Raw genomic sequence first — 15,502 nt, 5'->3', positions numbered from 1 at the left:
GCGCGCTCGCAGCCCGCGGCGTATCGGGCGCGGGAGCGAGAGTAGGTGGGTAATGAGCGGCCGCGGGGAGCGATTGGTCCCACCCCGCCGCGGAGGGAGGGGCTGGGAGGAGCTGGAGCGGGAGCGAGGGACGGAGGGGGAGGGGGCGGAGAACTTTCTAGAGACGGCGGCTGCTAAGCCAGTTCGGTCTTCAGTGCTAAGGGTGCTTATGTGAACGTGTGTGTGTTTTGTTTGGGGTGGGTTGTTTTTTTTTTTTTGGTTCATTTCTCCTGGCTGCCTGTCCTCCCTCCCCCCCACTCCTGGGACCCTCGGACTCTGGGGATTTCCCCCGCTCCCCCCCCCCCCCCCTCCGTCGGCGCCTTCCCGGGCCCGTTTCCCGGTCTAACCGGATTCTTCCAGATCTTTCTCCATCCCCCTACATCACTCCAATACCGAGTCTGCCAGCCTCCCCAGATCCGCCCTATACATTGCAGCCTGCAGCGTGGTTTGCTTAGAGCCCCGTAGCCGGATGTGAGTGGCAGCGCGTCCGTCTCCTCGCACCCGAGACGCGCATTTTTATAAAAGCCAGTCGAAAGCGCAGAAGGCATGGCCTCCCCATCTTTACTTGGCGAGTGTATACTTAACAAATTGGGGAGAGTGAAGGAAAGGGGAGTCAGGCGGGGAGAAAATGAGTGAAAAGCGGTAACCCCAGTGCACAGAATCGGGGAAAGCAACCTTGATTTCCGCAGAGCCGGGAACACGTGCCGCCTTTAGCTCTTTAAAATGCTAGGAGCGCCGATTTGCAAGAAATGACCCGCTAAGCTAAGGACTCTTTAAATGGGGCGCATATTAAAGGGACCTTCCCCGCCAATAGTAAAACGACCGTTTAGATTAATTCTTAAAAATAAAAATGGTTTCAAGTCACGAAAAAGTCAGTCCATTTTACCAAAGACCCACAGGAAGGAATATTTGGTTCTCAAGTGTTTATCAACTGCCTGCGGCGTGCAGAGTGTGCAACTCAGAGCTCTGCAGCACCTAGTTACCTAAACAAATAGCCTTTGACAAAAAAGAACCATCTAGAGAGTGTTGGTTTTGCTCAGCGCTCAACCCCAGCTTAACACAGTGCCTGGTGAGTGGTATCAAATAGTTTATTAGCTACATAAATTTGTATTCCAATAATCTTTTTTTGGAGTCCTCGCTGTGTGTCTGGCACTGTGCTGTTATATGCAAACTGTCCCATTTAGGTACATAATTTACCCCATTATAGGTGAAATTGCAATACCCTAACGTAATTTGATCATTCATTATAGTCCTTTCCGATGGAGCCTAACGGGAAGGGGTTGCAGAAGAAATAAAACCGTTTCCTCCAGCAATTTACAGCAAATGACTTTAGCCGCAACCAACACATGTCTCATTAGATGACTGGGGATGGATACCCTCAGAGGGTATGGGGGGATTAATGTATTTCTTTTCTATGTGTCCCTTGGTAGAGTAAGAAGTAACAGTGTGGAGGTTCTCCAAAACCCCAGGAGGCAGGGGTGGTGGGTACGGTGCTGGCTGGATGGGTTGGCAGTTATCTTGCTGTTGGTATATGCGCTTGGCTATCCCAATATGTGCTAATTGCTTTTTTCTTTTTTTCTTTTTTCTTTTTTTGGGTAGGATTTTATTTATTGATTTATTTTGGAACAGAGAATAGGGAGAGGGAGAAGGAGGGGGAAGAATCTCAAGCAGACTTCATGCTGAGCAAGGAGCCCATCCCAGGGTCCAACCTCAGGACCCAGAGATCACGACCTGAGCTGAAACCCAAGAGTCAGACACTTAACCGACTGAGCCACCCTGGCGCCCCTGTGCTACTTTCTTTTGACGCTAGGACCATTGAATATTATCTGGAGGAATGAGTTGGGATGGAAAAGAAAAGTTCACTTTTAGAGGACTGCTTTTCTACATCTTTTTCTTTATTGGAAGCAAATAGTGTAAGTCTACATCTTTAGTTTTCATGAGCACATATTGAGTGCTTAAGATGCCCTTGCCACTGCGAGTTGGGTCACCCGGGTACTATTTGACCTGGAGCAGGTTCTGGGAATAGTAACAATTGTCAATGAGAGGAGTTGTGATGGTTAGGAAAGAGGGAACGTATGGCAGGTATCTAGCACAGTGCCTGCCTTCAAGTGGCTGGTTACTGAATGATGATCATTACTCTAATGTGGCAAGTATAACGGTGGAGATGGGGGCAGAGTGCTAAGCACATGGAAGTCTATTAGAGAGGGGATTGATGGGGTAGAAGGGAAAGAGGAAGGATAGGAGGGAAAGGTTTCCAATGAAAAAGTTCTGATCCTGTTCAGTGGATGAGTACAGGAGGGGCTGAGAAGTGGAAGGGAGAGGGGAGGGGCAGTAGGCATTGGGCCCTTGAATTCTCAGACCAGAACCCTATTGTTTCTAGATCCCTCCCCCCAGGTTCTTCACATTATATTCTAATTGTAAGACTTATACATACTCCATGTAGAAAGCACGCAGATATTTTTCTTAACCTCCCCTGACTGATCCCATTCTTAGCCTATTTAAATTAGTATTCCCGGGGCGCCTGGGTGGCAGAGCGGTTAAGCGTCTGCCTTCGGCTCAGGGCGTGATCCCAGTGTTATGGGATCGAGCCCCACATCAGGCTCCTCTGCTATGAGGCTGCTTCTTCTTCTCCCACNGCTTCTTCTTCTCCCACTCCCCCTGCTTGTGTTCCCTCTCTCACTGGCTGTCTCTATCTCTGTCAAATAAATAAATAAAATCTTAAAAAAAAATAAATTAGTATTCCCATTAAAGATTAACAATGTAATTATTTCCACTGGTATTAATCACTCATTCAAAATCCTTCCAAAATTTTTCCTTTTTGCTAGAAGAGAGCATACTTTTTTTTTTTTAAATCACCCACCTTATTCTGGATATGACACCTGCTGTGGTCAGAAGCTTTGTTATTGCCAAAATCAGCCTTCCTGAGCTCATCTAATTCACCTCCCTAATGGTAGGCCCATCCTTCAGACATGAAGACCCTCCTGTCTTTCAAAGTTACTGTTTTGACCTATATTATATATATATATATTTGAGTCATTCAAAAGTATGTGAAATGAGTAAGCGTGTGTGTTTGTACATGTACACATACACACTGCATGTAACATATTAACATGATGAACCTTGGGAATACACCACCTGGCCTAGGGATTACAACATTACCAGTATGATTTGTGTCAAAAATGTAATAGCAAGCCCTACTGGGTATTTACCCAAAGAATGTGAAACCACTGATTTGAAAAGATATATGTACCCCTATGTTTATTGCAGCATTATTTTCAATAGCCAAATGATGAAAGTGCCCCAAGTGTCCGTTGACAGATGAATGGATAAAGATGTGTTATATTCATGCAATGGAATATTATTCAGCCATAAAAAACAAAATCTTGCCATTTTCAACAACATGGTTGGATCTGGAGAGTGTAATGCTAAGCGAGATAAGTCAGTCAGAGAAGGACAAATACCATATGATTTCCCTCATACGTGGAATTTCAGAAACAAAACAAACAAAGGAAATAAGAGACTCTTAACTCTAGAGAACAAACTGATGGTTACCAGAGGGGAGGTGGGTGGGGGGTGGGTGAACCGGGTGAGGGGATCCAGAGTACACTTATCATGATGAGTGATGTACAGAATTGTCGAATCATTATATTGTACACTTGAAACTAATATAAAACTACTATGATAACTATACTGGATTTTTAGAAAATGTAATACCCAAAATGTTAAGGACACTTTTATAATTTCTTTCTACTTTTGGTATCTTTTGATTGAGAAAATGCAAACTATACTACTGACTAAAACAGCTACTCCATAGTTCATGAAACATATATTTACTTACTTATTTTAGTGATTACTGGTCTTTTCTTCTTACTATTATTTTTATTCTAAGTAGGCTCCACACCTAGCACGGAGCCCAGCACAGGACTTGAACTCATGACCCTGAGATCAAGACCTGAGCTGAGATCAAGGGTCAGACACTTAACCAACTGAGCCACCCAGGTGCCCCCAGTCCATTTTCATACACTTGAAAAATAGTGGACCTTTGCGTGAGGTTTGCACATAAGAAATCTGCATGGTGTAAAGGTTAAGCCCTTGAGCTCTGGCTTGGGTTCAACTTTCTCAGTTTCATCATTGAACACACAGTGGGGCCTTGGGCCAGTTTTCCTGAGCTCTAAAATGGGAATCATGCTAGTACCTACCTCAGAGGGGTTTTCTTTGAGGATTAAATGATTAGGTGTGAAGTATTTAAAGCAGTGCATGGCCCATAGTAAGTAGGTAAGTGGTAATCACTCTGGATGCCACGTTTTATTTAGTCAGCCAGTTGATTGCTGGAATATGGAATAAAAGCCCTGGAGAACCCTGTCTCTGGCCCTCTGGGCGAGAGCCGCTGGTCTGGACAAGTGTTTGTGCTCTCATTTCCAGGGGAGTGCTTCTCTCCTAATGTTAAATCGTATTTGTACCTTTTGCTCTCTAACACTCAATTATGACTCTGACTATCTAATATAACTCACAGTATCTTTGTGTGCTGACATTTTGTCATACCAAAAAGACTGGGAGCTGTGCGAAGGTAAGGATTTGGTCTTCCTGTTTCCTTGGGCTCCACCATTATCTGATTTCCCTGGGTATAGGACAGAGTATTTAGTGGTTGTCCTGCTAAGTGAAAGAGTTGTTCTTCTTCTTTTTAAACATAAAATCGAATTTCCGAACACAGATAAATACCTATGTTTTTTGTTTTGCTCCTAGGGTGACAAAAAGCAGCCAGTTTTCATCCTTCTGTATCTAAGGATACACTGAAATTTGACTTTGGTCTTGTTTTTCAGGGGATCATATAGCTAAGTACTTACTTGGGCGTTGTTTCTAGTTTCCCAAACTTGAGTGTGATTAGAGATTAGGTTCTTGTGTGGGTGTCATCCTGTCTAATTAACGTAACTAGAATGAGGATTATCGTTTGAGAAAAATAAAATCTTGCCCTCTGTTGCCCTTGGTTGAAAGTAAATGTATATTTAATATGGTAAATGTGCACTGCAATGACCACAGGAGCAACCCAGCAACTGTCATTACTGAGAAATTAAATTATTCTTCCTTCAGTACAGTGTCAAACTTCTATAATGGGTCTGCTAACATTTTTAAATGTTTAAGCTGTAATTATAAAAAGTTCATACGGGAGTTTGGATTTATTCTTGTATTACAGTTCATTCTATGTTGGTAATAGCTTTAGTTTAGTCAGATATAGACTTTAGTATTTATTCCTTCAAAATTTATCCAAAATGTGTATTCAGAGCGTCTGTCTTAAACCTTTCACATGGTGGCATTTAACCTCTCCACAACTATCCACCTGCAGGGGAACTATCTGGTATTCCCTTGGGCTTCCTTGCTCAGGTTTAATTTCCTCATGGAGCTTTAGCCAGGGGTGGGAATACTCACACAGATTTTGGGATAGACCAGACAGACAGAGCCTCATACACCTTTGGGGAAAAGGGTATCCTTTTATAAAGGGGTTCTTGGTTTGCTCCTTCACTGATCAATTGCTTGACATCCCAACTAGCCTCTCTTTCCCGTGGAAAGGAAAGATAGGCTTATGGAGAACATTCCTCAGCCTGTCCTCAAGACTGGCGCCCCCTAATGCTTACCATCACAGCTTCCTAGAAATGGCCAGTTGATGTAAAGATATTTACTGAGCACGTACTGGGTTCCAAGGTCAGCACTAGGGATTGTGGGGTGCCTAGAGTCTACGACAGAATTATCCTACGCTTGAGGTGCTTACGTAGAGAAGTTAGAGCAACAAAAAGGGCTGACCAGAGTGGCACTTTTTCGGAGTGCAAAATGCCCAGATCTGGTAAGGGGAAAAATATGCTGGGCAGGCCTCAAAAAGAGGTAGAACTTGAGAAAGATCTTGAAAGATGGATAATAATATACTTTTATTTATTTATTGTTAAGATTTTATTTATTTGTCAGAGAATGAGAGAGGGAGAGAGAGAGAGCACAAGCAGGGGGAGTGGAAGAGGGAGAAGCCAACTCCCCACTGAGCAGGGGCTGGGGCTCGATCCCAGGACCCTGGGATTATGACCTGAGTGGAAGGCAGGCACTTAACCAACTGAGCCACCCAAGCACCCCTTAAAAGATTTTTTAAAAATTTATTTATTTGAGAGAGAGAGCACAAGCAGGGGGAGGGCAGGCAGAGGGAGAGGGAGAAGGTGTCACTAGGGAGCTTGATGTGGGGCTCGATCTCAGGACCCTGGGATCATGACCTAAGCCAAAGTCAGATGCTTAACTGACTGAGCCACCCAGTCGCCCTATTCTATGAACATTCTTACCCATGACTTTTAGAGACACAAGTGCTCGTTTCAGTTTGGTATGTACCTAAGAAATGGGATTGCTGGGTCATGGGTTTTTCTTATACTTAGCTTTGGTAATGCTGCCAATTTTCTGAAATCATGGTATCAAGTTACACTCCCACCGAGAGTGTCAGAGTTCCAGTTCCTGCACATTCCTGCCATTACATGGTATCGTCAGTCCTTTTAAATGTAGCTTATCTGGGGGATGTAGTGCCGTGTAATTTGTATTCCCTTGATAATTAATGAAGTCATATACCTTTTCGTATACTTATTGGCCGTCTGGGTAGCTCCTTCAAATCTTTGTGAAGTACCTGTTCATATCTTTGGCTCGTTTAAAAAGATTACATTGTCTATCTTTTTGTTATTAATTTTGGAGTTTCTTTCTATATTCTAGGTAAGATTTGCTTTGACAGGGGCACCTGGGTGGCTCAGTCGGTTAAATGTATGCCTTCAGCTCAGGCGGTTGAACGTCTGTCTTCAGCTCAGGTCATGATCTCAGGGTCCTGGGATCGAGCCCCACATTAGGCTCCCTGCTTAGCAGAGAATCTTCTTCTCCCTCTCCTTCTGCCCCTCCCCAATCCTACTCCTGCTCTCTCTCTGTCTCTCTCTCTATCAAATAAATAATCTTAAAAAACTGTATTTGCTTTGACAGATATTGCAATAATCTTTTGGTCTGTAGCATGCCTTTTCCCCTCACATAATGGTATGTTTCGGTGAATATTTTAATTTCAATGAAGTTCAATTTACTAATGTATTTTTATGGTTAGAGATTTTCTTTAATAGATTTTAATTTTTATTTTTATTTTCATTTTTTAAAAAGAGGTTAACTTTCTTTCTCTTTCTTTCTTTCTTTCTTTCTTCCTCCCTCCCTCTTTCTTTCTTTCTTTCTTTCTTTCTTTCTTTCTTCTTCTTCTTCTCCTCCTTCCTTCCTTCCTTCCTTCCTTCCTTCCTTCCTTCCTTCCTTCCTTCCTTCCTTCTTTCTTTTTAAGATTTTATTTATTTGACAGAGACAGCCAGCGAGAGAGGGAACACAAGCAGGGGGAGTGGGAGAGGGAGAAGCAGGCTTCCTGCTGAGGAGGGAGCCCGATGCGGGGCTCAATCCCAGGACCCTGGGATCATGACCTGAGCTGAAGGCAGACGCTTAACGACTGAGCCACCCAGGTGCCGTGCCCCTAGACTTTATTTTTCAGAGCGGTTTTAGGTTCAAAGCAGAATCGAGCGGAAGGCGCAGAGCTTTCGCATAGACCCTGTACCATCACACCCATTTTCGTAGCCTCTCTTCATTATGAACACCCCTCACCAGAGGAGCGTGTTTGTTACAACCAATGAACCTACATCAACGCGTCACTATTGATCAAAGTTTTTGTTGACATTAGGGTTCACTCTTGGGCTTGTGCATTCTACAAGTTTGGACAAATTTGTAATGACGTGTATTTACCATTATAGTAACCTACAGAGTAGTTTTACTGTCCTGACAATCCCCTGTTTTTTCTGCCTGTCCATCCCTCTCTCCCCTCAAAACCCCTGGCAACCACTGATCTTTTCACTGCCTCTGTAGTTTTGCCTTTTCCAGAATGTCATATAGTTGGGATCATACAGTACGTAGCCTTTTCAGACTGGCTTCTTTCACTCAGTAACATGCATTTAAGTCTCCTCTATGTCTTTTCATGGCTGATAGCTCATTTCTTTTTAGCGTTGAATGACTTTGCGCTGTGTGGATGTACCACAGGTTGTTTAACTGTTTGCTCCTGAAGGATGTCTTTTTTTTTTTTTTAAATATTTTGTTTATTTATTTGACAGAGAGAGAGACAGCCAGTGAGAGAGGGAACACAAGCAGGGTGAGTGGGGAGGAAGAAGCAGGCTCATAGCAGAGGAGCCTGATGTGGGGCTCGATCCCAGAACGCTGGGATCACGCCCTGAGCCCAAGGCAGACGCTTAACGACTTAGCCACCCAGGCGCCCCATGGATGTCTTGACTGCTTCCAAGTTTTGGCAATGATATTGTTATTGAATAACAGTATTCAGTTTATTGAAGAACTGACTAAAGCTGTTGTAAACACCGATGTGCAGGTGTTTGTATGGACATCAGTTTTAAACTCCTTTGGGTAAATCACTGTATGGTAAGAGTATGTTTAGTTTTGTAAGAAACTGCCAAACTAGATTGCAAAGTGGCTGTTTTGCATTCCCCCCAGCAACAAATAGGAACTCTTTTTCCTATTTCTCCATATCCTAACCAGCATTTGGTTTTGCCAGTGTTCTGGATTTTGGCCATTCTAGTAGGCATGTAGTGCTATCTGGTTTTAATTTTCTTTTCCCTGTGACATATGATGTGGAGCATCTTTTCATATGCTAATTTGCCATCTGTAGATCTTCAGTGAGGTGTCTGTCAAGGTTTTGGCTCATTTTAAATTCAGAATTGTTTGTTTTCTTATCGTTGAGTCTTTGTTTTTTTAGATTTTATTTACTTATTTGAGAGAGAGAGTGAGAGAGAGAAAGCACAAGTCGGAAGAGGGACAGAGGGAGAGGGAGAAGCAGATGCCCTGTGGAGCAGGGAGCCTGATGCAGGACTTGATCCCAGGACCCTGGGAACATGACCTGAGCTGAGGGCAGACGCTTAACCAACTGAGTCACCCAGGTGCGCCTTATTGTTAAGTCTTAAGAGTTCTTTGTATATTTTGGACAACAGTCCAATATCAGATGTGTGTTTTGCAAATATTTTTCTCCCAGCCTATGGGTTGTCTTTCCATTCTTTTGACATTGATTTTTGGAGAGCGGAAGTTTCTAATTGTAATGCGGTCCAGTTTATCCATTGTTTCTTTCATGGATTGTGCCTTTGGTGTTGTACCTAAAAACTCATCGCCATACCCAAGGTCTTCTAGGTTTTCTCCAGTGTTACCTTCTAGGAGTTTTGTAGTTCTGCCTTTTACATTTAGCTCTGTGATCCAGTTTGAGTTAGTTTCGTGAAGCGTTTAAGGTCTGTGTCTGGATTACATGTTTTGGCATGTAGATATCCAGTTGTTCCAGCACCATTTGTTGAACAGACTGTCTTTGCTCTATTGTATCACCTTTGCTCCTTTGTGAAAGATCAATTGACTGTATTTATGTGGATCTGTTTCTGGGCTCCCTGTTGTGTTCCATCGATCTATTTGTGGATTGTTTTGTCAATATCATGCTGTCCTGATTACTGTAGCTTTCGAGCTCCTTTGTCATCTGTCCCATGTGACCATATGTTTATGCCTGTTTGTGGACTCTATTTTGTTCCATTGGTCAGTTAATCTATCCTTGTGCCAATACCTTCCTATCTTAGTTGCTCTGGCTCTAAAATAATTTTGATATCTGGTAGTGTAAGTCCTCCAGTTTTATCCTTCTGTTTCAAGATTGCCTTGGTATTTCTATTCTTTGATTTTTTTCATATACATTTTATAATCACCTTGTCAATATCTTTTAAAAATGCTGAGATTTTGGGGTGCCTGGGTGGCTCAGTCGTTGGGCGTCTGCCTTCGGCTCAGGGCGTGATCCCAGGGTCCTGGGATTGAGCCCTGCATCGGGCTCCCTGCTCCATGGGAGCCTGCTTCTTCCTCTCCCACTCCCCTTGCTTGTGTTCCTTCTCTCGCTGGCTGTCTCTCTCTCTGTCAAATGAATAAGGTCTTGTACTTCTTTTATTAGATTTATTCCTAGGCATTTTTTTGGGGTTTGGTGTTATTGCAAATGCTATTTTTAAAAGTTTACTTTCTAATCGTTTGTTGTCAGTATATGGAATGCAATTGATTTTTTTGTTTTTATTTATTTTAATTACTGTAAAATATGCATAACAAAATATAGCATTTTAACCATTTTTAGGTGTATGGTGTAAGTGGTGTTAAATACATTCATATTGCAAACATGCAATTGATTTCTTTTGGTAACAGCTCTATTGAGATAGAATTTAGACATTTAAGGTGTACAAATTCAGTGGCTTTTAGTATATTCACAGAGTTGTGCAACCATCACCACAACCAGTTTTAGAACATTTTCATCCTGCCCAATAAAGACAGTGTGTACCCTTTAGCTATCACTTCCCAATGCTCCCCAGCCCCCAGCCCCTGGCAACCGCTCATCTGCTTTCTGTCCATCTATTCCCTTCTCAGATTGCAGGTATTTGAGAGGTTTGAAAGAATGGCTGGAGCTTCATCTCTCCTTGAGGCTAATTCTTTAAGAGTTCCTGTAGATAGGTGTCTGATCTGCTTCTGGACCCTGTCAGTCTTTTAGACACTAGCATTCTTTTCTTTGTTTCTTTGCTCAGTTTCTTAGCTTTCTACTTCTTTCTTTTTTTCTTTTCCATCTCTTACTCATGAAACAAAGAGGTGCGTTTCCAACCTCTGTCACCCTCCCTCTCTGAACGTTGAGACAAACAAACCCACTCTTCCTTGTTGGTGGGTACTTCTTTTTTTTTTTTTTTTTAACTATGTGAGTTTCTTTCTTTCTCTTTCTTTCTTTCTTTTCTTTCTTTCTTTCTTTCTTTCTTTCTTTCTTTCTTTTTTAAGATTTTATTTATTTATTTGACAGAGAGAGAGACAGCCAGCGAGAGGGGGGAACACAAGCAGGGGGAGTGGGAGATGCGGGGCTCCATCCCAGGACTCCAGGATCACGCCCTGAGCCGAAGGCAGACGCTTAACGACTGAACCACCCAGGCACCCCTTGGTGGGCTCTTCTAACCCCATCACCATGTCTTTCTCGATGGCATGCCTTTCCCTGGTTCATTCAGGGGCTGCTTGAAAACATTTATGTTTTCTCCATTTCTATTCTCCAGTTTTTCTTTCTCTCATGCAACTGATTTTTTTCCATGCAATTGATTTTTAAAATCAGTTCTATTTTTTAAAAGATTTTATTTATTTATTGGGGAGAGAAAGAGAGAGAGAGAGAGGAAGCACAAGCAGGGGGAGGGACAGAGGGAGAGGGATAAGCAGACTCCCCTCAGTGCAGGGAGCTCGATGTGGGACTCAATCCCTGGACCCTGAGATCATGACCTGAGCCGAAGGCAGACACTGATGGAAATGGGCCACCCAGGCACCCCCACAAGGGTCTTTATAAGAGGGATGTGAGAGTGTCAGCATCAGAGGTAGAGAAGAAGTTGATGTGCTGGGGGGCTGTAAGCCAAGGAATACAAGCAGCCTTGAGAACCTGGGAAAGACGAGGAAACAAATTCTCCCTGGAGCCTCAGGAAGCAGTGCGGCCCAGCCGACACCTTGATCTTAGCCCAGTGAGAATGATTTTAGGCTGCTAACCTCAAACCGTAAGATAATCGATTTGTATTGTTTGCAGTGCTTTGTGAGAACAGGGGTGTGCCAACGCTCAGGGTTTACGGAATGATCCTAAGCCTTTTTTTCTCGCTTCTAAGTCAGTCTTGTTTTTGTTTCTACCGTGTTGTTCCGAGTGGAGGAAGCAGGGTGTTCAGGAGGGGAGAACAGTACAAGAAGGCCGCCGGGCAGTGGACGTGAGCATCCGGCGCAGAGCGGACGGGGCTCCGACGCAGTAGAGGGTGTTGGAGAGCAGGACGTGAGGTAACCTGGTGCAAGTGGAGGCATGTGGCCTTGAGAACCCGCTCAGATTGGAGCGGTTGGGGGGTTCCCCGAAGTGTGGGGGAGGGGCGGCGAGGCGGGGATGAAACCCGTAGTGAGAAGAGACTTTCGGGCCTCTCGCTCTAGGTCTGGTGGCAAAGCGAACCAGGCATGCTGGCGACTAGGGACTCTGGGAGGTCACGGCCCCCGCACCTGTCTGGGACGCCCTGGCTCTCCAGATGGCCCAGCATGCCCCACCCTGCCCATCTTCTCCGCACCGACCTCACTGAGGACCTTCTGAGACGGCGCTGTCAGCCCGGCCCGCGCTTCCCTCTGACGCAGCAGCATTTCAGTACACCCGCAAAGGCGTGGGGTTTGTTGGGGGCGGGGGGGCTTTTGCAAAGGAGGCCGAAGCATGCGGTCTGCGATCTTGGAAGGTATACCCCTTTGTCGTCTCTACTTCTGTGTCTCTGATGGCACAGACGTCACACCGCGTCTCCCCAGCTCTGGAGCTTTGACCAAGACTTCCATCCCTGGAACCCAGGATACCTCCAGACCCCTGGCCAAGGAATTTTCCATTCTCTATTCTACTTCTACCTAGCCTAGGGCAGTTCAAACATAACCTCCTCCAGGAAGCCTTCCCTGATAGCTCCACCTAAATAATACTTATTTTCTACACTGTACATTTTCAGTGCCCAGCGATTGTCCATTTACTATTTCATCGTATACCATGCGGTCCTCTAATTCTGGAAAGGCAGTGCGGCTGGACACCTTGTCTTCCAGTGACATGACATACTTCTTGAGGACAGGGAGCAATCTGTCTTCACGTGTGCGACGTCTCACCAAATATATTGTAAACCACTTGGGGACAGGAGCTGGTCTACATGAAGACTGTTGATGATGCCGTTCCAAAAGTTGTTCGCTAAACTCTTCAGGGGTAGGATGAGTGGGCTGGAACTAAATAAGAGGTGAGGAGGACTTCTTTGGGAGCCCAGAAGAGAACACTTGTTCATTGAAAAAGGCATTTCCTTTCTAGTAGTCTGAATTCCTAAATTTAGGGCAAACCTATCAGCCAGCGCTAATATTTCGTACTGTCAGAAGTTGGGCTTCTGGTCCCTAGTCCCTTTTTTCTTTCGTGTGTGTGTGTGTGTGTGTGTGTGTACTCTCCTTTCAATATTTCACCAGACAGTAGATGTTTACTGAGTATCTTGTATGACAAACATTAAGGACTCCAAGATGAGTAAGAGGTGTTGTTTCTCTGCAGGTGGGCTATCTGAGCTGCTCTGAGTCTTTACCTGTCTGGGTGCGTGTTCCTCACAAGCCTCTGTCTCCAGCCCCGAGCTTCTTCCTCAAGTCCATGTCTCATGTTAGGTGTTAGGCAACTTTCCACATGTCAAAATACAGACAGTGAGACTGCAGCCCCAAGAGCCACCCTCCCCTGCCATGATGTCACATGGCTTGTTGAAGCTGTGGAAGAAGTGAGGGGTGGGGGGATCCTCACTGGTGGTTGGATTTTGGCAGAAAGCTGAGATACCCTGAACACTAGAGACCACCTCCTACCAGTGGGAAGCCGAGTTAAAATCGAGAAATTAGTGGTCAAATTCAGTCTTTCCATGCACAAGAAAAAAACACACATTTTATAACAATGGAGGAAAAAATTAGTGATTGCCTACTAAAATGAATGAAAGCAGGAGAAATAGTAACAACAAGGACAACAGGACAGAGTGGGAAACAAATACGGTAAAATTTGAAGAGTTTATAGTTAGTGTGGGGGACAGATCCACTCTAAGGATATGCCCTCCTCTGGAAGCACTAACCTGGCTTCTGTCTGTATCCTAGCTTGCGTGGACATGGGAACTGTGTGGGAGCTGACAAAGGTGTCCCACCAAGACCTCAATCCAATCCATTCTCCATCCTCCCCTTTCACAGCTTCCCCTTCCTCCAATTTCTTTCTTTCTTCTTTCTTTCTTTCTTTCTTTCTTTCTTTCTTTCTTTCTTTCTTTCTTTCTCTCTTTCTTCCTTCCTTCCTTCCTTCCTTCCTTCCTTCCTTCCTTCCTTCCTTTCTTTCTTTCTCCTCCCTTCCTTCCTTCCTTCCTTCCTTCCTTCCTTCCTTCCTTCTCTTTCTTCTCTCTCTTTCTTTCGCAATGGGGTGGTGTTTGTGGTTAGGACAATGCCTCACATTGCCAGGAGAGGGCAGCAGATCATTCCCCTACCACCCAGGTGTAACCTCAGAGCTTCCTAGGATTGCAGCCAGTTTTCCATGGTTACTGAGTGCCCACTACGTGACAGACTCTGTGTTGGGCACTGAGGATGCAAAGCTGACTAAGATATGGTCCCTGCTTTGGAGGAGCCCATGGTTTAAATGAGTGAGATAGCCATGGAAACACATGCAGTGCCAAGTAGGGGTGAGGTGCTAAGGCAGAAGGCTCCTTGGGGTACTGCTGTGTCTCAAGGACGGGTGGGGACAATAGAGGCATTAAAAAGGACCTCATAAGAGGAGATGCTTGAACTGGGTCTTGAAAGATGATGGGTCTACAGCCAATTAAGCTGACTGAGCTCTCTCCCCATTGGGGCCCAGTGTGCAATGGCGGCAAATAGGAGCCTCCTTGGCTATGCAGCTTGCTGCTTGTACGGGTTGCCCTAAGGGACCTTGGAGACAGCCCTTTCCAGTAGACATTGATGTCTGACCTCATGTTATCTCTAATCTAGGCTCCATACAGGTATGTGGGAAAGCCCCAGGGCCCAGTGGTCAGGGTCCATATTGGCCAAGTCATTGTGTCCATCCATACCAAGATGCAGAACAAGGAGCATGTGATTGAGGCCCTATGCAGGGCCAAGATCAAGTTCCCTGGCCGCCAGAAGATCCACATTTCCAAGAAGTGGGGCTTTACTAAGTTTAATGTGGAGGAATTTGAAGACATAGTAGCTGAAAAGCAGCTCATCCCATATGGTTCTAGGTCAAAAACATCCCTAATCATGGTCCCTTGGACAAATGGTGGGGTCTGCACTTGTGAGAACCTCGGCACTGTGCCCTCCCTATCCATGCCCACCAATAAATCCTACTTCCTGTCAAGACAAACAAAAAGAAAGATGATGGTTTTTTTGCAGTGTACACAGACAGGAAAGACATCCCAGGCAGGGAAACCAGGGTGAGCATGACACTCACTGTGGGCAAAATGTGCTAGGGAGAGGGTAGGCCAGAGCCTCGGGAAGCTGATGGGTCATGGAGTGCGATCCTTGGCTGCCATGCTGAAGAGCCTGGACTAGAGCCATGAAGGAAATAAGAAACCATCGTAGGGGTTTAATTAGGAGAATAACACACTCAGATTTGCACTTTAAAGAAGTTTTCTCCTCTAACCGTGTGGAGGAGAGATACCGCAGGGATGCAGGAAGGGCAGACCTGAAGACGGATGGCCCCTTAAGATTTACTTGAAACAGGTAGGGTGTGACATGGTGGTGGTCTAAACGAAGATGGAAGCAGTGGGGGGGTGGGAAGGACGGTTGGACATGAGGTTTGGTCTCTGATTAGATGGAGTGGGATGAGGACAGAAGTCTCCCTGGTTTCTGGTTTCAGTGATGGGAGTGAGTGCTG

At 44.9% G+C, this 15,502-nt stretch overlaps 1 non-coding gene across 1 annotated transcript; it reads left to right on the top strand.

Annotated features, from left to right (window-relative positions):
• Positions 1-14,442: 14,442 nt before the first annotated feature.
• Positions 14,443-14,572, top strand: LOC117796840. The gene has a single exon (XR_004621545.1). It is a non-coding gene; the product is annotated as a small nucleolar RNA SNORA70 (small nucleolar RNA).
• Positions 14,573-15,502: the final 930 nt, after the last annotated feature.

This window comes from Ailuropoda melanoleuca, chromosome 16, assembly GCF_002007445.2.
Source record: "Ailuropoda melanoleuca isolate Jingjing chromosome 16, ASM200744v2, whole genome shotgun sequence".
NCBI lineage: Eukaryota > Metazoa > Chordata > Mammalia > Carnivora > Ursidae > Ailuropoda > Ailuropoda melanoleuca.
The sequence above is the reverse complement of the archived record's forward strand: the minus strand, read 5'-3'. Positions and strand labels throughout refer to the sequence as shown.